Below are 25,032 nucleotides of genomic sequence, written 5' to 3'. Positions count from 1 at the left end.
CAGCATGAGCTCTGAATCCAGACACAGGACTTCCCCTCTTGCCTCCAGCTGGGTGAAGAAGGGGACATTAATTTCTCTCTCTAAGCCTCTGTGCCCTCCTCTATAGATAGAGGGTAAAAACCGTACTTGCTTCAAAGGGGGCTTATAAGGATTAAGTGAAAAAATATTCCTGATGTTCTTAGCACAGTGCCAGGTGCATGGTAACTGCCAGTTAAATAGCTATTAGTACAAGAATTATTATTATTATTATTATTATTATTATTATTATTATTATCAGCAGGAAAGTAGATGCTATAAATTAAAATTCTCAAAACAATTTTTAGAAGTTACAGCCTAGAACTGAGGGAAAAAGGCAAAAAAAAATATATAAAAAACATAAATACAGCTCTGCGGGCGTGGCTCAGTGGTTGAGTATTGACCTATGAACCAGGAAGTCACGGTTCAATTACCTGTTTGGCACATGCTGGGGTTGCAAGCTCGATCCCCTGTGTGGGGTGTGCAGGAGGCAGCCCATCAATGATTCTCTCTCACCGTTGCTTTTCAATTTCTCTTTCCCTCTCCGTTCCTCTCAATAAATCAATAAAAATATATTTAAAAAAACACACATAAGCACAAAATTAAAAAATAATGAATTCAGTGTCAGTGTGAAGGAAAGCAACTTGGTACACTTTAATAGCATGCGGAGGCATCATATTGTACAACGCTGAAGTGCAATCATTGTATAATTAATCCCACCCCGAGCTATCGAGGTAATGTTCAGCACACTATTTTATCCACTCTATTTTAGGAGGCACAATAGAGCTAAAACAAAGTTTTTGTGCAGGCATTTGTGTGGGACAGATTGTAAACCAATAATGCCAAAGTAATGAAAACTTCTTTATTTGAAAATTCAAAGAGATTTACTCCAATGACAACTTGAAAAGTTACTTGCCTGTGGGATATAATTGTTTTTTTAGAAAAGTATATGTAGAGTACATCATAATCATCATACATAGAAGCCAATGACATTGTCTTGTGTTTGAAGAATGTCAGGTACAGAACTCTCGACGTTTCCCACAGCAGGCTTCCAATTCGATGGCTAGAATTAATGGAAGTGTGTGGTGAATAACCTTCTTGGGGTGTAGGTCAGAGACGGAAATGGTTAGAGGCAGTATGCTTTCAAGCATATTAACAATACACAAACCCTGTCTCATGACATTTATCTCAGGGAAAAAATGTTTTCAGACCAGAAATTAGGACCTATCTGATGAGAAATATAGATGCCCACAGGGGGATAAAGGGATATAATACTTAATAATATAGAACTTCCTTAGACCCTCCAAGACTCCAAGTCCTCACCTGGGATAGCTCTGTCCCTATTATCTGAGCAGACAGGGCCTTGGGTTTCTGAGTGCCAAGTGGTCCCTTTAATTTGGTTTCTTGGGTTCATTTCTTTCTCTTAGTTTATTCTCATAATTTCCTTCGGGTCCCTAAGCTGGTCACCTGTTGGCTCTGTCAACCCAAACATTCACAGATTGTTTTTTCAGAGGTGTGGAATGATGAGGTATTGCCACAGCCTTCCAATCCCCAGTCCCTAACTTAGACACTCAATAAATGTTTGTTGGATGGGATTGGATTAGCATGGCTGAGAATTAGCATCGCTCCCTCACTTCCTGAGCCACCTGGGTTCATACCGCCTGGAGTGCCTTAGCCTAGACAGCAGGCCTGGCCTTGCAGATGGCCTTATCCTCTGACCCTGGAGGCGGGGTGGGGTTGTGGAGGGGAGAGGGCAGGCTGGCAGACTCTTCCTCCTGCGATGCCTAGCCTGGAACTGGAGAGTGCTTGAAGGCCGCCGGTGGGCTGAGCGCATGTGGATTGCCCTGAAGCAGCATTTTCCCAAGGCTTGGCTGTGCTAATGATTGCTTCCCCTCCTGGTGTTAAAACCTTGGACTTGAAAATGAAATCTAGGGAGGGGGTGTGGAGGGGCAGAGGGGAAGGAAAGGAGTTAATAAGCAGAACAAGGTCACCCATCTGCTGCCCGCTGTCCACATTCTTTATCTGTGACGCCACCAGCCCAAGGTCTCCTCTTTTCACCAAACAGCGGAATCACCTAAAACGATAAAATTAACTTAATTTTGGCCTTCTGCCTTAGACATAACAGAGCTCCCCCTGATATTGGGGCTGCCATGCTGGAATGAGGTATGTCTCCTCCCTGCAGCCCTGAAGTCTGAGGGGAAACTGCCTGGGGGCTCGTGGGACCGCCAGCACCAGGCCTCCGGCATGTCATCTCAAGGCTGGTGGCCGTTGTCTCCCCTGGGCAGGCAGGTGTGCATGTCTGCAAGGTTCTGTTCCTGGGCAGGTGACAGACAGGCGCCAGCTCCCTGACAAGGCTGTGGCAATACCCCGTCATTCCACACCTCTGCAGGGGAGAAGGATGAGCAGACCAGGCCCCTCGAAGCCAGAGCACCTTGAAGACCATGGGGCTCCAGAGCAGTGGCCCTTGGCATGGACTGCGCACAGCAGGAGACAGAGACATGCAGGGGCAAGCTCTGCCCTCGACAAGAGGGGCTGGGATGGAGGGTAAAGCCGGTGTGAATCCAGGAGTTGTGTGATCTTGGGCAAGTCACTGAGTCTCAATTGCTTCAGCTGTGAAATAGGAAAAGGGACCACCATGTCTGAGGATTAAAGGAAATTGTGTATTTAAAGGTCCTAGCACTTGCTTGGTGTTTAATGAATGTTTGTTTGTTCAATTATTCCTAAACAAACCCGTTAAATTAATGTTGCAACCACCAAAGCCAAATCAAAACAAAAGGAAAAAGCAGGGGTAAGGCTGATGTAGAAAATCCTTCTTCAAACACACACAAGAGCATAATAAATGCTATCACTTACTGTCCATTTTTTACCCCAGCTTTATTAAGATATAATTGACATATACCAGCATGTGATGATGCCTACTAACATACCTTAAGTTTAAGGTATAAACATGATGATTTGATACATATGTACCTATTGTGAAAAGATCACCACCATATGTGAGTTAACATCTCCTTCACTTCACATATTCACCTTTGTTTTTTTATTTTGTGGTATAAACATTTAAGGTCTACTTTCTTATACTTTTTTAAAGTATATAATGCAGTGTTCTTAGCTGCAGTCACCACACTGCGTTAGATCCCCAGAACTTATTCATCTTGTAACTGGAAGTTTGTGCCCTTTGACCAGCTCCTTCCCATCTCTTCTGCCTTCACCCCAGGCCCTGGTAACCATCACTCTACTCTCTGTTTCTGTGAGTTCTCCTTCTTTTTAGGTTCCACAGAGAAGAGAAATCATCCTGTATTTGCTTTTCTGTCTGACTTTCTTCTCTTAGTATAATGCCCTCAAAGTCCATCCATGTTGTTGCAAAGGGCAGCATTTCACAAGCCATATAAAAAAAGAAATCAATTTTTTCTTTTTACTTTTTTTCAATTACAGTTTATATTCAGTATTTTATTTATTGATTGATTTTGGTATTAGGTGTATAGCATAGTGGTTAGAAAATCATGTACTTTACAAAGGGTTCCCCCTGATATTTCCAGTAGCCATCTTGCACCATTCATAGTTATTACAACATTATTGACTATATTTCCAATGCTGTACTTTAAATCCCATGACTATTCTGTAACTACCAATCTGTACTTTTCAATCCCTTTACTTTTTTCATCCAGCCCGCAACACTTCTCCCCTCTGGCAACTATCAGTCCAGCCTGTTCTCTGTATCTACGTCTGTTTCTGTTTGTTTGTTCATTTATATTATTCTTTAGATTCCACATATAAATGAAATCACAAGGTATTTGTCTTTTCCTGAATGACTTATACCAATTAGCATAATACCCTCTAAGTCCATCCATGCTGTCGCAATATGATTTTGTTTTTTTTTTTTTACGGGAAATTCATTTTCACTCTAATAAAATATCTTGGTAATCAGATTGTATTAGTGCCTATTGATCTGCCTCACTTCTTTTTTTTTTTTTTTTTTTTTTTTAAATCCTCATCCAAGTGTATGTTTTTATTGAATTGAGAGAGAAAGAGAGGGAGAGAGAGAAACATCAATTGGTTGACTTCCATATGTGCCCTGATTGTGGATTGAACCCAAAACCTAGGTATGTGTCCTGACCCAAAATTGGATCTGCAGGGCACATGTATGGGATGATACTCCAACCAACTGAATCACCTGGCCAGTGCTGCTTCACTTCTTTTAAAAAATGACTGCATGATAGTCTATTACATGACTGTACCAGTCCTCTATACCTTTCACTTTGGCCAACCTTGTACCATAAATACACTTGTACATACTTCTTAGAGTACATGCATCAGTATACCAGTAGTGCTATGCTTTCCAACACCTTAATTAGCAATTTGAGTGAAAATGTGAAAGGCATATTTTTCAATTTTGCTGAAAGGGAGAGCTAGTGCAATTGGTAGGCAGAATCCCTATCTGTATTCCCTAGATTATCATATACAACACACACACACACACACACACACACACACACACACACATATAATGTCTATCATTTATATATTGAGTATCTACTATGTGCCAGATGCTATTGCAGCCACTTGGGATCCATAAGTGAATAAAACCAACCAAGAGCCCTGGCTGGTTTGGCTTAGTGATTGGAGCATTGGCCCTTAGACAAAGGTCCTGGGTTTGATTCTCAGTCAAGGGTGTTACCTCAGTTGTGGTTCAATTCCTTGCTGTGGTTGGAGCACTTGCCAGAGGCAACCAATTGATGTGTCATCAATGTTTCCTTCTCTCTCTCTCTCCCCCACCCACACCCTCTCTCCCATTCTTTCTAAAACCAATGGAAAGCTGGAACCGGTTTGGCTCAATGGATAGAGCGTCGGCTTGGGGACTGAAGGGTCCCGGGTTCGATTCCGGTCAAGGGCATGTACCTTGGTTGCGGGCACGTCCCCAGTAGGGGGTGTGCAAGAGGCAGCTGATCGATGACTCTCTCTCATCGATGTTTCTAACTCTGTATCTCTCTCCCTTCCTCTCTGTACAAAATCAATAAAATATATTAAAAAAAAAAAAATAAAAAAAAAATAAAACCAATGGAAAAAATATCCTCTGGTGAGGATTGAACACCCCCCTCCTCCAACAAAAAACCAATCAAGATTCCTGCCTTTGTGAAGAAGATATGCTAGCAAGGGAAGACAGACAATAATAACAATGAATAAGGAAGTTGCATAGTATGCCAGAAAGAGATACTTGCTGTGGAAAATGGCAAAAGGTAAAGCAGGGTAAAGGGGAATGTAGAATCCTGGGGCATGGGATGACCTCTAGTTTAATAACATACCTTTGAGCTTTAAGCAGGGCACATAATGGCAGGGACAGATTCAAGTGGAGTGAACAGAATTCAAACAAATGAAAAGCTCTCTACTAGGCTGAGTCTGCAGACTCCCAGGATCTTAGCCACCTTCCTCTCACAGCAGCAGTGGTGTTGCCAGAGTGTGGAACACCATCTAAAAACTTCCCCAAAGCCCTAACCAGTTTGGCTCAGTGGATAGTGCATCAGCCTGTGGATTCAAGGATCCCAGGTTCGATTCTTGGCAAGGGCATATGTCTTGGTTGCAGGCATATCCCCAGGGTGGGGTGTGCAGGAGGCAGTTTACTGGTATTTCTCTCTCATCGATATTTTCTGGCTCTCTATCCCTCTCCCTTTCTCTCTGAAAAAAAAAAATCAATAATATATATATATATTTTAAAACACCCAAACATTGTAATAATATGAAAAATAAAGATTGATTTTAAAAAAACCCACCCAAACAACAACAACACTTCCCTACAGTCTCATCATCAACAGGAGAAGGCAAGACCTAACTAACGTTGCCAGCTCTGAGACAGCCCATGAGGAGGTGATAATGCAGGGACAAATGCCAGAACATAGAAGCGCTCATCCTGTGATGGAATTGAACAGTTCCCACTCCCCTGCTCCTGCCTTGTGATTCTTCACTCTACCACCAAGATGCTATAAGAGGCAGGGGAGGTGCCAGAATGCATTTCCCCACCTTTATTCCCAGAGTTGTCTACCTTGTGGGTCCCACTGTACTTTGAAAACCAAGGAATGTGAGGGCCCTCTCCTTCGAGCAGACCTCCAGGCACACACATGCAAACTTTGCCAACAAAGTCTGCAGGTCACAGATGAAGGGCCATGTGTTGATTTTAGTTAACAACCATGCTGCTGTGACAACCATTTTCCCTGCCTTGTATTGTTCATGTTTGCACGATGGATTGAAAAAAAAAATTTTTTGATGCCAAAACCGGTTTGGTTCAGTGGATAGAGTGTCGGCCTGCGGACTGAAAGGTTCCAGGTTCGATTCTGGTCAAGGGCATGTACCTTGGTTGCGGGCACATCCCCAGTGGGGGGTGTGCAGGAGGCAGCTGGTCGATGTTGCTAACTATCCCTCTCACTTCTTCTCTGAGAAAAATCAATAAAATATATATTTTTTTTAAAAAGAAAAAAATTTGATGACGTGCACCAATTTAAAATCATCTTGGTATATCTTCCCCGCCCCCACCTCAATACAGTTTCTGGCCCAGACAATCTAGAAGCTCATTAAGTACTTGTTGAATTGAAACCCCACCATATGGACAGATGCTTTCTTGTTAATAGACACTGGACTCCCCCCCCCCCCTTTTTCCCCCCTCAAGTGGAATGAATATACCTCAAAGGGAGAAAAATATAGGCCTGTCGTAGAGAACAACATGCCTTCGGTGGGGACACACACAACAATAAGCCTTTTGCTTCTGTGCTTCCAGATGCAGGTTAAGCAGGAGGAAGTGGATCTACAGAACAAGGTGATCTTTAGATTTTTTTTATTTTTTTATTCTTGCCCCAACCCTGTGCAGTGGCACTTGAATAATCCTGGTTTCCGGAGAGCAGACTACTGTAATGATAATCCAGGAAGTAAATTGCCCTTTGAAAAGCGAGGAAGAAACCAATCGACTAAGTATTTATTTATATTTAATGCTCCAGGGCTTCTGTTTCCAGCTTTGAAGAGTCCCTGGCAAAGGCCTCTTGAAGTCATTAATCCTAGGGGCCAATCTCAATGTCTGGAAGGCTGCTCTGGCCCCTGGAGCTCCCCTGTGAGTCTGTGCTGGAATCTTTGGTCAGAAAGGAATTCTCCTGAATTGATGGGTTTGGTATTTTTTGAATGGAGATGACCTGCCCACATCCTTCTGCACAGAAGTCAGGCAGGGACACAGTGACTCTGGAGGCCTCTTTCCCCAGCTGGTCCCAGGTCCCTTCCGAGAGAATGGGCTCTGACCCACCGACTAGCTCTTAGCTCCTCAAATTCATCGTGTCCAAATCACAATTTCTTCTTCTCCCTCCTCCCCTTCACCTCCTCACCTTAGACTGCTTTTCGACTTGGGTCTCCTCTCTTGGTAATGTTTCACCACGTACCTTGTTACCCAAACAAGAAACCAGGGGATGCCGAAACCGGTTTGGCTCAGTGGATAGAGCATTGGCCTGTGGACTGAAAGGTCCCAGGTTTGATTCAGGTTGGGAGCATGTACCTTGGTTGCGGGCACATCCCTGGTGGGGGTGTACAGGAGGCAGCTGGTCGATGATTCTCTCTCATTGATGTTTCTGACTCTCTCTTCCTCTCCCTTCCTCTCTGTAAAAAATCAATAAAATATATTTTAAAAAAAGAAAAGAAAAGAAAAGAAACCAGGGGAGCCCCTAGACACGCCCTCGCCCTTCACCTTCTGTACCAGATCAGTCACTAGGCTCAAACACCTTTCCAGCACCTCTTAAAGGTATGCCTTCCGCTGGGCCCCTCCTGGTACTCTCTCAGTGCAGAAAGTCAACATCTGTCATCTGAACATTTGAAATGCCCTCCCAGCTGGCCCACCTTCTCCCCAATCTTCTTTAAGTGAGCTGTTGCCTGCACAGCCAAAGTGATCTTCCAGAACGCAGTCTTGAGAATGTCATTTCTCAGCCTAAAACTCGTCGTGGCTCCGTGTCGCTTCCCTGATAAAGATCAGACTCTTCACCTTGGCACGCTGGTCCCTGTGTGGCCTAGGTCATATGCCCCTTTACCCTTATACTTTAGCAATAAAGAAGGTCTTTGCGTCTGCCTTTCTCCTCTATGACAGCAATCTCACTGTAACAATTTGTTTACACACCTGTCTTCCTCACTAGACTGCTAAGAGCTGGAGGGCAGGGCCTGTATTTTGCTTGCCATGGCCTATCGCACAGGGCCTGGCATGAAGTCATTACAGTCATTCATTTGACAAACATTTGTTTAATGTCCACCATCCCTTGGTCAATTTATAGCAGACATTAGAATGCCATGTTGTCCCTTTGCCAGAGTCTAGTAACAGTTTTAACTGCCGCCTTAGGACAGTACGGGATACTGACTGCTTTGGAATCATTTTCCGAAGCGAAGGATGGCTGTAAATGAAAATGCTGGCATCTGAAACGCTCCAGTGAGAATTATCCTGTGTCATGCTCAATTGTCTATTTTGCTCTCTGGAAAATGAGATATCTTGAGTGACAAAGCTTTGGGGGATTTTTTCAGGCTGTTTGGGGGAAAGCTTATTTCAAACAGAATTCAATATTTTGCCACCTTCTCCCTGCCCCATCTAGGTCGCTTCCCTACTGTTCCCATTAGCAGTTAATGGCAACAGGGGACCATCAGTCTCCTACTGGCTTCCTCTTATCACACTCAATGCCCTGGCCTCTCAAGACTTCTCTGAGTCCTCTGAGAGCACCACAAACACTGATACACTTTCCTGCTTTTGTATGTGCCATACTTATGGCCTGAAATGTGAGTCCATAATTGGTGTGTGTGTGTGTGTGTGTGTGTATGTGTGCATGTATATTCATCTGTGTATGCATCCCTGTTGTGTGTCTTGGATTATGTGTGTGCATATGTGTGTCTGTGTGTCTGTGTGTGCATGCATTTACCCTCCTTGATCCTGCTTAAATGTCTCCTCATCCATGGAATTTTCGCATCTCCTTCAGGAGAGTCCACATTGTTGGGATGATCTGTCTTGGTGTTTCTTCACATTAACTGTGGGTCCACAAAGAACAAGAACTGGGTTGTTTTTTTCTTTAGAGGTGCCACCCACCCTAGCACAAATATAACTAAATATGTAAATGTCAGTGTTAAAGCCACTACCTTTTTGACTCCATCCATTCATCCATCCACTCAATCAGCCACTACCAGGCTGGTGTCTGTGATTCCTAATCTACTTCCCCTCGATACAGAAACTTTAAGGACAAAAATTATTTCTGGGGGCTGTCCCAGCCTAATGGCGCAGGCCTTCTCTTGCTCAGTGTCCCCATTCCTCCTTGAACATCGCCACAAGTTGTTTCTTTCCTCCCTAGAATACCCTGCCCGTCCTTTTATTCAGATTTCCCCTTTATGAATATCTGGTGTGCTCTGAGGGGCAGATTTTGGGAGACAGATCATTAAACCTATTAGAGACCAATCTCCCCATGGTATACATGGTTTCCATGTTGAGAACAAATCTCATGTGCTATGTCTTTTTTTGAGCAATATCATTTCTTCCTCAAAAATAAACAAACAGGCATTTGAAGAGGAGGAAAGCCTGAGTAGAACAGTGTTCTGGGGTAAAATTGGACTAACTTGAGAACCAGGAGAAAGGAGATCCTGAGGCCAAAAATAAGGGAAAACAAGATTAGGGTGTCCTACTGATTGCTTAGGGGACCCCAGGGGCTGAGGTTTCAATAGATCTCTAGTGAAATTCCCACCCTACTTCCTGTAATCCCCCACCCCATCTCTCAGTGTGCCATCTCCTGTCCCCTCACCATTTTCTTCCTGCCACCCATTCTGTCACCAATCTGTCTTCCTCAACATATCTCTAAGATTGACCCTTTCTTTTCCACCCCATCCCTTTACGTCCTCTTGGTCTCTCCCCTCTACAATCTGTTCAGCATATGGCCACGGTACAGTCCTCCAAACGCACATCTTAAACGATGCCCCGGCCCAGTTAAAGAAACGTCAGCATCCTCAAGGCCCTTCAGGTGCTCTTCCTCCCTCCTCTACACACTGGTGCCTTACTCCAACCTGACAGAAACCTTCCACTGGAGCTTCTGGAGCTGCCTCCAGTCTCAGGCAGACTCCCCAGGATCATTTTCAACCCCCTCTACGTATCTGCACTCTACTATCCATTAATGAGCCATCCAGCCCATTCTCAGATCTTCTCCTTTGCTTGCATATCAAAGGTGCCCACCACTGCGGTGGAACACCACCATCCTTTGCTGGGTAAAGTTCACAGAGGGTCATCAGTCTCTCAGAGAGTGTTACTCAGGGGGGCTCAGCGTGATGCTCACTGAACACCTGTGTATTGATTTGTTGATTTATTCATTCTGTCTCTGAAAAACATTTATTTCCTGCCTACAGAGAACTCCCAAGTAGACTTTTACTCGTCTGCCCAACAGACACTGACACTCAGTGAGAGGCATCCAGCCTGGAAAGAGGACTGGGACAACCTCAAGCAGCCAGAGAACAGGTTTCGCTGCCTTCAGCTCACCTTGAGCAGCAGCCAAGCTTGGTGCGCTGGGAATAGGCACGGAAAACACACTTGCTGCATGCTGTTTGTTCAGCACAGCCCTTCCTGAAGCACACGTCTGCTGGTGAGAACTCGGCCTGAAAAAGTCAACAGAAGGTTTCTGGCTGCTTCTGAGGGAGCACTGGGCTGCTGGGGCTCTGAGCGCTGATCCAGAGCTTCTGTCCCAGCTCTAGAAATTTCCTAGCGCAGGGCATCCTGGCTCGCCTCTCTCTCTCAAGGGCCAGGGTCTGGTCAGGGCTTGGTGCTAACTGTAGGGACTTCCTTGAGGAAGGGAGCTGGGTAGCCCATTTCTAGAAGTGGCCTCCTCCAGCTGCCACCTTGGGTCTGGTTCTCACCCCTATACCTAGCTGTAGCTCCCTGGGGTTGAACCCACAAGCCATGTCTGAGTGGATGAGTGGACAAGTGGACTCAGAGCCACAAGGTGGCTACTGAGGCAAAATAAGAAACTAGGGTGGGGGGATATTTATTGGCATCAGAAATACAAACATATTTTTGGTTCAGCTTTAAAGCCTAGTCAATGATTATATATTTTTATTATTTACCTGGTAAAAATTCCTTTCAGAGAGAGAGAGAGACAAAGAGAGAGAGGAGAGAGAGAGAGAGAGAGCACTGATGTTTCCTCTAAACTTTAGAATCTGTCCAGTGTTTTTGTGGCTATGTCGTTACATCTGAAATCTCTGGCTTCTAGGCTGGGCTTGGACCTGGGAGGTCTGTAAGAGGGTCTGCTGGAGCAGAAAGTTCGAAGCCAGAGGGAGTTGCAGCCCAACAAGGTAATTCTCTCAGCTTCCAGATGACAAAGGTTGCATTTACACCTGGCCAGGAGGTTTAATCATCTACCATTTCCAAACACAGCAGGCTAACAACCGGCTGGGCTGAAAATCATAAATTAAAAAAAAAAAAAAAAAATCACCAACAAGATACATGGCAAGGGGAAGGGAGGAAGAAGTGGGTCAGGGTCTTTGCTCCTGGTGGAGTTCCTGGGCAGAGGCCCTGGGTGGGGCACACTGAGTGAGGGGTCCTGGATAGGGACCGTTAATGAAGGCCCTGGAAAAAGGCAGTGGGTGAAGGCCCTGGGTGAAGGGCCTTGGTGAGGGCCTTGGGTGGGGGCCAGGGGTAGAGGACACTGGATAAGAAACCTTATTTTGTGGGCCCTTGGGGAAGGCCTAGGGCAAGAGGCTGAGCCAAAGTCCTCAGACAGGCACCAGCAGCCCAGCTGCCATGAGGCCATGAGAAAATGGCCACCTGTGGGTACAGGCTGTCTTTCTCACTATGGCTGTGAGGAAAGAGGTCTCTGCCATAAAGATCTTCTGCCAGGGGCTTGCAGGGGGGCCGGTGGCCTGCTATTGGCTCTTCTTTGCCATTACCCCTTGTTAGAGGAGGCCAAGCTCCCCTTTGGTCACCAGGTAAGGCAGTCTGGAGAGTGTTACGTGCTCCCCTGCCATGTGCCAGACTTCCTGGGTTCAAATCTCAGCTTGTGATTTGAGTAAGTTAATTTTAGGCCTCTGAGCCTCGGTTTCCCCACCTATAAAGTGTGGACAGTGCAGGCCTGCTGAGCAGCTACTTCAGGGTTCCATGTGATAATGTGTTGCTGTTGTTACTTCCCTGGGAAGGGCAATCCAGGAGGAGGCCCAATGGTCAACTTTGGCTGTAGATTGATGGTGTCTGAGCTCCATGCTTGTTAACCAAATGGCAATGAATTACCGGTAGGAGGACTTGGAGGCGCTGATGTCCACAGGACAGTGGTTAGGTGTTTATTTTCCACACGTTGCTTTGAACACGCCGAGAAGATGAATAGGATCTTCATCATAAAGTTTTTATTGCGGGAGAAAAATCAATCTTTTGGGTAATTAGCAATAAATATTATTGAATGTCTGCCGTGTACATGACACCCTGTGCAGCCCAGGGATGCGGCAGAATTGGATCCAGGCCCTCCTCCCTCAATAAATTTACCATCTTGATAGGGGACAAGACACACATGTAAATAGATAATTAACAACGCAAGATAACATATGTCAAATGCCAAATGAGTTGTATTGGAGAACAAATATATTTGTGTCTTATCTTCTACTCACTCCATGAAGACAGAAACCACATCTGTCTTGCTCACCACAACATTCTCTCTGCCCACATCTGCATTATAGATATGACTAACTGACTATTTCAAGTAAGGAATGAAAAAAAAAAAATTCAATTTCAAGATGAGGAATGAAAAAAAAACTTGCTCAAAGTCAGGACACTGCTCATTCCCTAACTGAGAACTCATCCCCTTGCTGCCTGGCACATGGGACAGGAAAATGTGTTTGTTTGTTGTTGTTGTGTTTTGTTTTGTTTTGTCTTTTAGAGGGGTACCTGTTCTAGACACTGTGCTACCACTTTATGTGGACTCCATTGAGGGGCGTATCGTGACTTCATGTTATAGAAGAAGGGGCTCAGGGAGGTCAAGGACACATCCGGGCAAGAGGGTGCTGCCTGAATCTATTGCTGTATAAGGGACTGACTCAGACTGGGACAAATGTATGGAGTCAAAGGACTGGGGTGGTGCAGAGACCTTCTCCAAGAAGGGGTGTGTCCATTGGATTCTGAAGAAATAGCCAGATTCAGATAAGCAGGGGATGTATGTGTGAGAGAAAGAGGGGCTGGACATGGGTGGGAAGGCTGCACAGAAGCTTTGTGGTGAGCTTGCACCACCAGCAGGCTGGCTGGAGTGAATGATGTGTGCCAGCAGGCAGTGGCTAAATGGTGAGGAAGATATTGGGTTGGCAGCTAAGTAATTGCGGGTTTCACACATATATGGCTTCAGTTGAATTTTTAGGTTTGCAGACGTAGTAAAATGTAAAACACATTTTGTTATTTGATAGTTGGCTATTCAGCTGTTAATCAGTAAAAAAAGTTTTTTGATCTGTTTTGTAGTTTTCGGTTGGCGTTCGTTGAAAAATGGAAAATCAAAAGGAACATTTTCATCATATTTTGATTTTTTATTTCCGCAAAGGGAAAACGCATCGCAAGCTCATAAAAAGTTATGTGCTGTTTATGGTGACGAAGCCTTAAAAGAACGGCAGTGTCAAAATTGGTTTGCCAAATTTCGTTCTGGTGATTTTTCACTCAAAGATGAAAAACGCTCTGGTCGTCCAGTTGAAGTTGATGACGCCCTAATCAAAGCAATAATCAATTCGGACTGTCACAGTACAACACGTGAGATTGCAGAGAAGCTTCATGTATCACATACATGCATTGAAAATCACTTAAAACAACTTGGCTATGTTCAAAAACTCGATACATGGGTTCCTCACGAACTGAAAGAATCACAGTTAACGCAACGCATTAGCAGCTGCGATTTGCTAAAGAAACGTAATGAAAATGATCCATTTTTAAAACGACTGATAACTGGCGATGAAAAATGGGTTGTTTACAACAATATCAAGCGGAAAAGATCATGGAGCAGGCCAGGTGAACCAACTAAACAACATCAAAAGCTGATATTCATCAAAAGAAGATTTTGTTATCAGTTTGGTGGGATTACAAAGGAATTGTCTACTTTGAACTCTTACCACCCAACCGAACGATCAATTCTGATGTCTACATTGAACAACTAACGAAATTAAACAATGCAGTTGAAGAAAAGCGGCCCGAATTGACAAATCGAAAAGGTGTTGTATTCCATCATGACAATGCAAGGCCACACACATCTTTGGTCACTCGGCAAAAATTAATGGAGCTTGGTTGGGATGTTTTGCCACATCCACCATATAGTCCTGACCTTGCACCATCTGATTACTTTTTGTTTCGATCTTTACAAAACTCCTTGAATGGTAAAAATTTCAATAATGATGATGATGTCAAATCGTACCTGATTCAGTTTTTTGCTAATAAAAACCAGAAGTTTTTTGAACGTGGGATTATGATGCTGCCTGAAAGATGGCAAAAGGTCATTGATCAAAATGGGCAATACATTACAGAATAAAGTTATTTAGTTCCATGAAAAAATTGTCTTTGATTTTCTTTTAAAAATCCGCAATTACTTACTTGCCGACCCAATAGATCAGGGAAAGTTATAAAAGGCATTGTATGCCAGGAAAAGGAGGGGAGACCCTGAAGGAACAGACTCCACATAAAGGCCATGTCTTGAGTGCTTAATATTTCTGTGTCTCTAAGCTGGGCCCAAACATTTGATAAGCCTGGCATGGCCTTTAATTTCTCCAAGCTATAGTTATATTAAATTACATAACATCTTTAATCAAGGCCACTGGAAAAGTACACAAGACGTCTGCTTCAGATGGCAGGGGAGACTTGGAGAGCCTTGCCAAAAATGGCAACATCCTCCCTCCCTCGCTTCTTTCCCCCTCCTTCACTCCGTTTGTTTTTGTGCTTTTGAGTTAATGGACACTCTGGAGTCACACTGCCTTACCATCGAGGAGATGGAACAAGCACTGAGGCCCAAGGTGTGGACTTGTTGTAAGGTAACAGGAGACTTTGATGTTTCTAGCAACTGTTCATTTCAGTGCCAGGTGCCCTGGGGTTCCAGACCCATAGGTTTCACTGCCAATACCACCTGTTCGGGCTTCCAACAGTATGTGTGACCTATGACACAGCTCCTTACCACTCCGTTTTCTTTGTTCTCCACCTAGGGAAAAGGAATCCTAACGGTTCTTTCCCCTTTGCTCACAGGAGCATGGTAATGAGTAGGTGGTGTTTGCTGAAGGCCAGTGGGAACCTAGACATCACACAAGCACCTTGAGTTAAGACTCTGGGTAGAATCCAGATGGTGCTGGTGTTTCTTTATTTGCTCTGATTACAAAGGCAGAGTCTCACTCACCACCCAGACCCCTCTCTTTGTCTACTCTAGTGAAGCCAGGATTGGAGATGGAGGTGGGGGACGATAGTATTTCTTATTTTGTTTAAAAACTTTATATAACTTTGGTATCAAACTACCCTTTGATTAGCCTGACTGGCATGAGTCAGTGGTTGAGCATCGACCTATGAATCAGGAGGTCATGGTTTTTTTTGTTTTTTTTTTAAATAAATCTTTATTGTTCAGACTATTACAGTTGTTCCTCTTTCCCCCCCCCCCCATAGCTCCCCTCCACCTGGTTTCCACCCAACCCTCTGCCCTTAACACCCCCCCCCCCCCACACACACACTGTCCTCATCCATAGGTGTACAATGTTTTGTCCAGTCTCTTCCCGAATCCCCCACCCTTTGCCTCCCAAGGATTGTCAGTCCACTCTTTTTCTATGCCCCTGATTCTATTATATTCATCAGTTCATTCTGTTCATCAGATTTTTTATTCACTTGATTTTTAGTTTCACTTGTTGATAGATATGTATTTGTTGTTCATAATTTTTATCTTTATCTTTTTCTTCTTCCTCTTCTTAAAGATTATCTTTCAGCATTTCATATAATACTGATTTGGCGGTGATGAACTCCTTTAGCTTTTTCTTATCTGTGAAGCTTATTATCTGACTTTCAATTCTGAATGATTGCTTTGCTGGGTATAGTAATCTTGGTTTTATAGGTTCTTGCTATTCATCACTTTGAATATTTCTTGCCACTCCCTTCTGGCCTGCATAGTTTCTGTTGAGAAAACAGCTGACAATCATATGGGCATTCCCTTATAGGTAACTGTTTTTCTCTTGCTGCTTTTAATATTCTCTCTTTGTCTTTTGCTCTTGGCATTTTAATTATAATATGATTTGGTGTGGTTCTCTTTGGATTCCTTTTGTTTGGGGTTCTCTGCATTTCCTCAACTTGTAACTTTATTTCTTTCACCTGGTGGGGGAAGTTTTCTGTCATTATTTCTTCAAATAGGTTTTTAGTATCTCTCTCTCTTTTCTTCTGGGACCTCCATAATCAGATGTTGGTATGCTTGAAGTTGTCCAAGAGGCTCCCTACATTATCTTCATAGTTTCGGATTCTTTTTTCTTTTCCAGTTGGGTGTATTTTTGCTTCTTTGTATTTCAAATCTTTGACTTGATTCTTGCATTCCTCTAGTCTGCTGTTGGATCTCTGTATATTATTCTTTATTTCAGTCAGTGTATGCTTAATTTTTAGTTGGTCCTTTTTCATATCCTAGAGGGTCTCATTAAATTTATTGGTGGTTTCTAGAAAATTCTTGCAAAACCTTATAACTGTGGTTTTGAACTCTATATCCAGTAGTTTGCTTTCCTTCATTTCTTTCATTTGTGACCTGTTTCTTTGTCTCCACATTTTGGCTGCTTCCCTGAGTTGATAGAGTGGCTTTGTGTGCTAGGTGTCTTATAGGGCCCAGTGGCTCAGCCTCCCCAGTTACCTGAAGTGGACACTCTTGGTGCACCCCTTTCTGGGCTGTGTGCACAGTCTTTTGTAGTTAAGCCTTGATTGTTGTTGGTATTACTGGGAGGAATTGACCTCCAGGCCAATTGGCTGTGAGGATCAGTTGTGTCTATGATGGGAGAACTTCTGTGCTGGAGACACCCTTATGGGGCAAGAATTGCTTCAATGGGGCTTTGGTGCTCATTGAGTCTGCCCCATGAGTGTGTCCCTTATGGATCGGAGGTGGTGTAATCTGGATGGTCCTACTCTGACCAGGAGGTGCATTGGCTCTTGGGCCTCCAAGAAGGTGCTACTTTAACCTCTTCCTGAGGCCACTCAGCAGGAGCTACAATTTTTAAAGGAGAGATCTATTGATTCCTCTTCTTTGTTTGGGTTTTGGAGGTGCCCAGATGAGGCCCAGCCATGAAGCAATGCAGGCTGCTTTGGGGCCTTGGGCCTTCTTTTGGATGTTCTGAGTCTCTCTGACTCAGCTGCAGTTTGTTAGGTACTTTTAGATTTCAAAGGATCAGGCTATTCATATGCAAAAGCCTCTGTGCACAGCTTGGATGGGGCAGGGTCTCAGGGTGGAGCAAACAGCAATGACTTTCCATCAGCCCTGTCCTAAGAAGCTCTCGGGTCTCAGTGTCCCTTGGTAATTATTGCAAGCACCTCTGAGAGAAAGCTGCCCTTGAGTTCTGCCCGATGCCAGACAGTCCAGTTTCTCCTCATACGAGTCTGGGTCCCCGGAGTCTCTCCCGGAACTGGAGTTCAGAGCAGTCAGAAGCTTGAGTCTCCCTTCTGATTGAGAGTGACAGCCATGTACTCAGTTGCCAGCCCTTTCCACTTGCGCCTCTGTGCCTCTGCACTTTACTTCTGTACCTCCTGTGAGTCTCAATATGCTTTTCTCTTTCCTTCTAGTTGTAGAATTTCACTCAGCCAGCCTAACTGTGTTTCTGGATGATGTCTATTTTGTCTTTATTTGTAGTTTTGAAGTGGTTGTGTGAGGCAGCAAGTTCAGGTGTTTACCTATGCCACCATCTTGGTTTCTCTATCTTCCACGAGATCATGGCTTGATTCCTGGTCAGAGAACATGCCTGGGTTGCTGGTTTGATCCCCACTGAGGGTGTGCAGGCGGCAGCTGATTAATGATTCTCTCTCATCATTGATGTTTCTATCTCTCTGTCCCGCTCCCTTCCTCTCTAAAATCAATAACAAATATTTTTTAAAGTATATAAACTTTGCCAACATTAAAAATCAGAAGATGAAGGCACTGTATTTAGCTCTCTGATTTAGTTTATAACTCTTTCTATTTCTCATTTTTTTAAGGAGAAAATACAAAAATAGCTTTAATTTTTTAAATTGATTTTAGAAAGAAGGGAGAGAGAGAGAGAGAGAGAGAGAGAGAGAGAGAGAGAGAGAGAGAGAGAGAGATCCATTGCCTCTCCTATGTGCCCCAACTGGGATCTAACTCCCAACCTAGGTATGTGCTCTGACCAGGAATCTAACCAGCCAACTAAATCACACTGGCCAGAGGGGGTGGGGGGGAAGCTTTTTAAAACTACCAAAAAATTACTAAAAGTTTATTTGTAGCTATTGTAGGATCTTTTCTCATTTGTTTCAAGCCTCAGAAGATCTGAGGGATGCACAGTGTTAATTGTGGGCTGTGTGGAAATTAGGATGGAGGAGCAGACTCCTCTGAAAACATGTTTGGGATTTTCCTCAAAACACATGTTTTCCGAAGGGATATTTGAAAACCTTTGATTAAGCAAGCCAGCCTCTTGTTTTCTTGTCCTATATCAAGATTCAAACTAAGTTGGCCACCCACTGATATGAATCTGTAAATAGACTAAATCCTCCCTTTGAACATACTAGTCTCTAGCTTGCTATCTTATGAAAATGTTTGGAAGATGACAACATCAAATGGCTCCGCAGAGACAAGCATGTCTGCTTTTTGCTAAGGAGACTAGAAGGCTATAGGTCTCTTGGGGAGGAAGGGAACGCCAGGGAATTACAGGCCACAAAATATGCCTGCCAAAAACCCAGACTCCCTAACCCCTTCCTAGCACTGTGTGTATGTTTTGTGTGGTGTGCATGTAGTGCGTGGTTTGTGTGTAAGGTGTGTGTGCTGTGTGTGGTGTGTATATGGTATGTGTGTTGTATGTGGTAAGTATGAAGTGTGTGTGATGTGTTGCTATGTGTGCTTGGTGTTATGTGTGGTGTGGTATGTGTACTGTGTGTGTATGATTTGTGGTATGTTATGTGTAAGGTGTGTATGATGTATGTATGTGATGTGGTGTGTATATGGTGTGGTGTGTGTGTATGGTATGGCATGTATGGTGTGTGTGTGTGTGGTGTGGTGAGTGTAGTGTGTGATACAGTGTGTGTGCTATTTGTATGGTGTGTATGTGGTACATGGGTATGGTGTGGTGTGTATGATGTGTGTGGTGTGTGTGTTATATGTGTGATATGGTGAGTATGGTGTGTGTGTGGTGTGTGGTGTGTATGGCATGTATGTGTATATGGTGTGGTGTATATGATATGTATGTGATGTGTGTGTTATGTGTGCTTGGTGCATGTGTGTGATGTGGTATGTCATGTGTGATTTATAGCGTGTAGTGTGTGAGTTACATGTTATGTATGTGATGTGTTTGTGTTATGGGCATGTCTGTTTGTGTAGTATGTTTGTGGTGTAGTATGTGTGTTTTATGTGTGGTGTGTTTGTGGTGTGGTGTGTGTGATGTGTGTGGTTTATTTGGCATGTGTGTGGCGTTTGATGTGTGTATGTGTTGTGGTGTGGTGCATGTGGTGTGCGTGTGTGTTGATAGTGGAAGAGTTTACAGAGATGTATACTTTCATTTAGCCTGTGCCTTGTGTTGGGAGAGAGAAATGAGAACAGTTTTGCTTTTTTGTTTTATTTTTTGTTAATCCTCAGCTGAGGTTATTTTTCTATTGATTTTTAGAGAAAGTGGAAGGGAGGGGGAGAGACACAGAGAGAGAAATATCGATGTGAGAGAGACATATCCATTGGTTGCCTCCCACAAGGGTCCCTACTGAGGTGGGTATCAACCTGCAACTGAGGTACATGCCTTTGACAGGAATCAAACTTGGGACCCTTTAGTATTCAGGCTCTATCCACTATGCCAAACTGGCCACGGTGAGAACAGTTTTTAAAAATATTTTTAAAATTTAGATATAATTGACATACTGGTTTTTAGTGTAGAGCATAATGATTATTATATATATATATATATATCACAAAAGTCTACTGATGTCCATCATCATACATAGTTCCAAAATTCTTTTTCATGACAAAAAATTTTAAGATCTACTCTCTTAGCAACTTTTCAAACATAAAAGTACTGTTAATTATTGTCACCATGACTTCTTTTTAAAAATATATTACTGGTCACATTATTGAAGCCCAATTTTTCTTGTGTTCCATATGCTCGTTCATTTCTTTATTTCACTTTTTGCCCTAAAATGAATCCTTTCTGCTCCCACCTTCTTAGATATTTTCCCCATCATCTCCCTTTTTTTCTATTTTCTAAATTTTACTTTTTCTCTATTTCTCCTAATTCTGCTACTAAACTTCCTCCCTCCAACTCGCTTATCTCTTGCCCCTCTCTCTTGGAGCTGTAAGTCAGAGAATTTGAACTTGACCCAGCGCACAGCCAGAAGCATCATCTATACTCCTATGTTTCTTTAAAACAAAGCCTGGCAGCATGAGAGACTTGTGGAGTTCACTGCAGTGCATATGCCCATGCCTATGCTTTTGTTCTGAATTCTGAGTTCACATCATGACTTTAATGGTTGCTAATCGAATAGAGGTGGCTATCATTCTACTTGCTGATAAGTTGGCAAGGAGCAAAAAGAACCAAAAGTGTGACAGGGAGTTGTGTTGGAGAAATATATGAGCAGTTGTGTTTCTTCCACAGTCCAGGCTGATTTTGATTCTCTTTACCTTGAGGTTATGATAGGAATCCCCAGAGTTCCTATATTTAAAGTGAAGCTTTAGGAGTAATTGCAAAAGATGTCTCAGCTGCAGAAAACTGGCACAACAACCAGGCTGGTAGTATGGAGAAAAGAGGTGAACTAAGTTAAGAATCGTCTGAACATTTCTTTTCCATATTAAACCTTCAGCACCTCTGCACCCTACACCAATCACTATGTCCTATCTGCCTTTGCGCTCATGTCCATGTCCCAGCAAAGCTTTAGCACAGTGGGGTGAGACTAGATTTGAATTCCAGCAAAATAACCTTTCTAAGATTCAGTTACTTCTATCAAAAATAGGACCTGTTGCCAAAACCGGTTTGGCTTAGTGGTAGAGAGTTGGTCTGTGGACTGAAAGGTCCCAGGTTCGATTCCGGTCAAGGGCATGTACATTGATTGCGGGCACATCCCCGGCAGAGGGTGTGCAAGAGGCAGCTGATCAATGATTCTCTCTCATCGATGTTTCTAACTCTCTATCCCTCTCTCCTCTCTGTAAAAAATCAATAAAATATATATTTTTAAAAATAGGACCTGTTGTTAAAGTAGATGGCCCAAGGAAAACTCTTGGTGCTGTGTCTGAGACCAGTGAGTGCTCAGATGGTTATTATCAGAACTCACTACTGAGGAAGTCCAAATATATAGGTTAATGGAGAGCTATAGGTGCACAGGTTCCTACCTACTCCAGGGAGAGTCAGAGAATCTCAGACCACACACACCACGGTGATTTCCCTGCTACCCAGGCTGGAGCCCCACTTCATAGTGAACCAGGAACTTTTCTGAAGGAAGGTGAGAAAAGCCTTTTACTGATGTGGTAGCCATTTCCTCCTTATATCAGTTATTTACTGTTGTGTAATAGATCAACCCCAAGTGACCTAAAGCAATAAGCATCTTTCCTTGCTCGTCACTGTGTGATCAGCAATTTGCATTAGGCTCAGTGGGGCTGTTCAGCTGGTCTTGCATTGGTCCACAGGGGGGTCAGCTGGAACGAGAGGTCTCAGATGGCTTCACTCACTTGCACGGCAATTGTCCTGGCTGTGGGCTGGGCCTCTCTCTTCATGTGCTCTCTCTCATCCTCAGGGAGGCTAGCAGGGCCTCTTCCCAAGGTGGCAGCATTCCAAGAAGGCAGGAGCAGAACCTGCAAAACCTCCTGAAAGCCTAGCCTGGGACGTTGCACTTCTGCCCCAGCCTACTAAGGTCCTCTTCAGATTCCACATGCGGGTAAGTAGGCTCTACCTCTTGTGGGGGAACCACAGCCAAGTCCTATCACAAAGGGATGTGCAACAGCAATAGGAGAAGCCATTGTGTCTACACCGCCCCCCCCCCCCCCCAAATAATCTACAAAGTCCACCTCTGCCATAATTGGTCACATCCTTTCTCTCTAAAAAAAACACACTTATCCTCCAAAGACTTATTCCATTAGGGTATTAAGCTTGAAGTCTGGGATCAGGATGAGGTTCCACTGGTAATCATAAAAAACATCACAGTATATGTTTAGGGTAGATTGGTGCAGCATGGTGGAAAAAAATATTATTTCTCCTCATATTTATTAAATTGGACACTGTTGTCTGAGCTTCTTTCACTCCCACCTCCTTACTCAATTCCCCATTGGTTGGCTAGGCTCAAAGTATTCAGGCATCAACTTAAAGCCAAACCCCCGAGTCACTCCTCATTCCACACGTTTCTCACGAAAAGCCAATAAAAAGGTGGGGCCTTGTTAGAGTAAATTTTCCCAGATGCTTCTGTCCATTTTTCATGAGACTCTCCATACACAAGTCACTGTTTAACTTCCTGGGTATTATAGTTTACTGTCTGATGTCTTAGTCATTTCCAGCATCCTGGGAATAAAGCGGGGAGTAGGTAAGAATTATTATCCCTGACATACTGCCGAGTCTGCGGCTTAGTTAGAAAGAAATTCAGCCAGCCGAAACCGGTTTGGCTCAGTGGATAGAGCGTCGGCCTGTGGACTGAAAGGCCCCAAGTTCGATTCCGATCAAGGGCATGTTCCTTGGTTGCGGGCACATTCCCCAGTAGGGGATGTGCAGGAGGCAGCTGATCGATGTTTCTCTCTCATCGATGTTTTTAGCTCTCTATCCCTCTCCCTTCCTCTCTGTAAAAAATCAATAAAATATATATTTTAAAAAATATATTTTATTGATTTCTTACAGAGAGGAAGGGAGAGGGACAGAGAGTTAGAAACATCGATGAGAGAGAAACATCGACCAGCTGCCTCCTGCACACCCCCCACAGGGGATGTGCCCGCAACCAAGGTACATGCCCTTGACCGGAATTGAACCCGGACCTTTCAGTCCACAGGCCGACTCTCTATCCACTGAGCCAAACCGGTTTCGGCTAAAATATATTTTTTAAAAGAAAGAAAAGCAGCCATACCTGAATCCCCACTGCGCCTCTCAAATTAGAATGTGAATAAAATGCTGAATTGAGTTGATTCTTCAATGTTTCACAGGTATTCTGATATAATTTTAAAATTCCTCAATCAACCAGTTGTAATTTAAATTGGCTTGCACTGTGGAGCCATTTTCTGAGGTGTAAGAATAAATTAGTTGCGATAATTTAAAATATTATAAGAAAATCCTATTCCATAACCATGAAATTACTTCAAACCTTTAGAAGTTACCAGAAATCAACTGGGAAGTTTGGAACATTCCAAGGGAATAATGAAAAAGTTGTCCCGTTTGACCATAGATTAAGCTACCAGTTTTAACAAACAAACAAAAAAACAAAAACAACACCCAAAATACTTTCAACCCAAAACTTCTCAATAATGCTGAGTTTCTCTATGCACCCAAACTGTTCTTGGTCCACATTCCCAGCTGCTTTAAAAAAAAAAGAAAATAATATATTTTTTATTGATTTCAGAGAGGAAGGAACAAGGAGAGAGAGAGATGGAAACATCAGTAATGAGAGGGAATCATTGATTGGCTGTCTCCTGCATGCCCCATACTGGGGATTGAGCCCAAAACCATGTGCCCTGATCAGGAATCAACCCTGACCTCCATTCATAGGTCAATGTTCAACCACTGAACCATGCCAGCCGGGCCCCGGATGTTTTTTGTGATCCAAACATCTGTTTACTCCCAGAAGAAGCAAGCAAAAGGAAACACTGAAGGACACCTCTTTTGACTTTGACCTTGACAAACACTTCAACTCAGTTCAGCTTCACTGTATTAAGGACCAAATGGACAACCTTTCTGCTGGTGGTCCCGCCCAGGAAGGCATCGCTAAAGTCTCCCCTTCCACGGTCATTGTGTCTAAGTCAGAGTTTCCCAAAGCGCCTGGGTGGCTGTGGAAGCTCTTTCTGGGAGGTTTGAGCTTTGAACAACCCATGAGGGTCTGAGGAGCCATGCTGCGCCATGGAAATGCTCACAGACTGTGTGACCAAGGTCTCCAAGGCTTTGGGTTTGTCACGATGCCACCGTGGAGGAGGTGAATGCAGCCATGAATGCAGGGCCACACCAGTGGTTGGAGGAGATGTAGAATCCGAGAGGGCTGTCTCAAGAGAAGATCCTCAAAGACCTGGTGCCCACTCCACTGTGAAGAAGACTTTCGTTGGTGATGTTAAAGGGGACAATGAAGAGCATCACCTAAGAGATTATTTTGAACAGGATGAGAAAATCGAAGTGGTTGAAATCACGACTGACTGAGGCAGTGGCAAGAAGAGAGGTTTTGCTTTTGTAACCTTTAATGACCATGACTCTGTAGATAAGATTGTCATTCAGATACACCCCCCTACCCTGTGAAGGGCCACAAAGGTGAAGGTGGGAAAGCCCTATCCGAGCAGGAGGTGGCTAGTGCTTTGTCCTACCAAAGAGGTCAGAGTGGTTCTGGAAACTTCGGAGGTGGTCATGGAGGTGGTTTGGTTGGAATGACAGCTTTGGTCAAGGAGGGAACCTGTGTTCGAGGTGGCTTTGGTGGCAGCTGTGGCAGTGGATATGGTGGCAGTGGGGGTGGCTATAATGGACTTGGTAATGAACGGACACAATTTTGGAGGTAGAAGCTACAGTGATTTTGAAAATTACAATAATCAATCTTCAAATCTTGGACCCCTAAAAAGAAGAAACGAGTCAGAAGCTCTGGCCCCTGGGATGGTGGGGGTCAACACTTTGCCAAACCATGAAACCAAGGTGCATCCAGCAGCAAGCAGCAGTAGCAGTGGCACAAGGTTTTAA

The 25,032-nt window shown here is 43.8% G+C and overlaps 1 pseudogene across 1 annotated transcript; it reads left to right on the top strand.

The window, feature by feature from the left end:
* The first annotated feature begins 24,041 nt into the window (after positions 1 to 24,041).
* LOC311624845 (heterogeneous nuclear ribonucleoprotein A1-like) lies at positions 24,042 to 25,032 on the top strand (annotated as a pseudogene). Its single transcript has one exon. The product of its transcript is annotated as a heterogeneous nuclear ribonucleoprotein A1-like (transcript).

This window comes from Pipistrellus hanaki, assembly GCF_964339955.1.
Source record: "Pipistrellus hanaki genome assembly, chromosome: 6".
In the NCBI taxonomy this organism is placed as follows: Eukaryota; Metazoa; Chordata; class Mammalia; order Chiroptera; family Vespertilionidae; genus Pipistrellus; species Pipistrellus hanaki.
The sequence above is the reverse complement of the archived record's forward strand: the minus strand, read 5'-3'. Positions and strand labels throughout refer to the sequence as shown.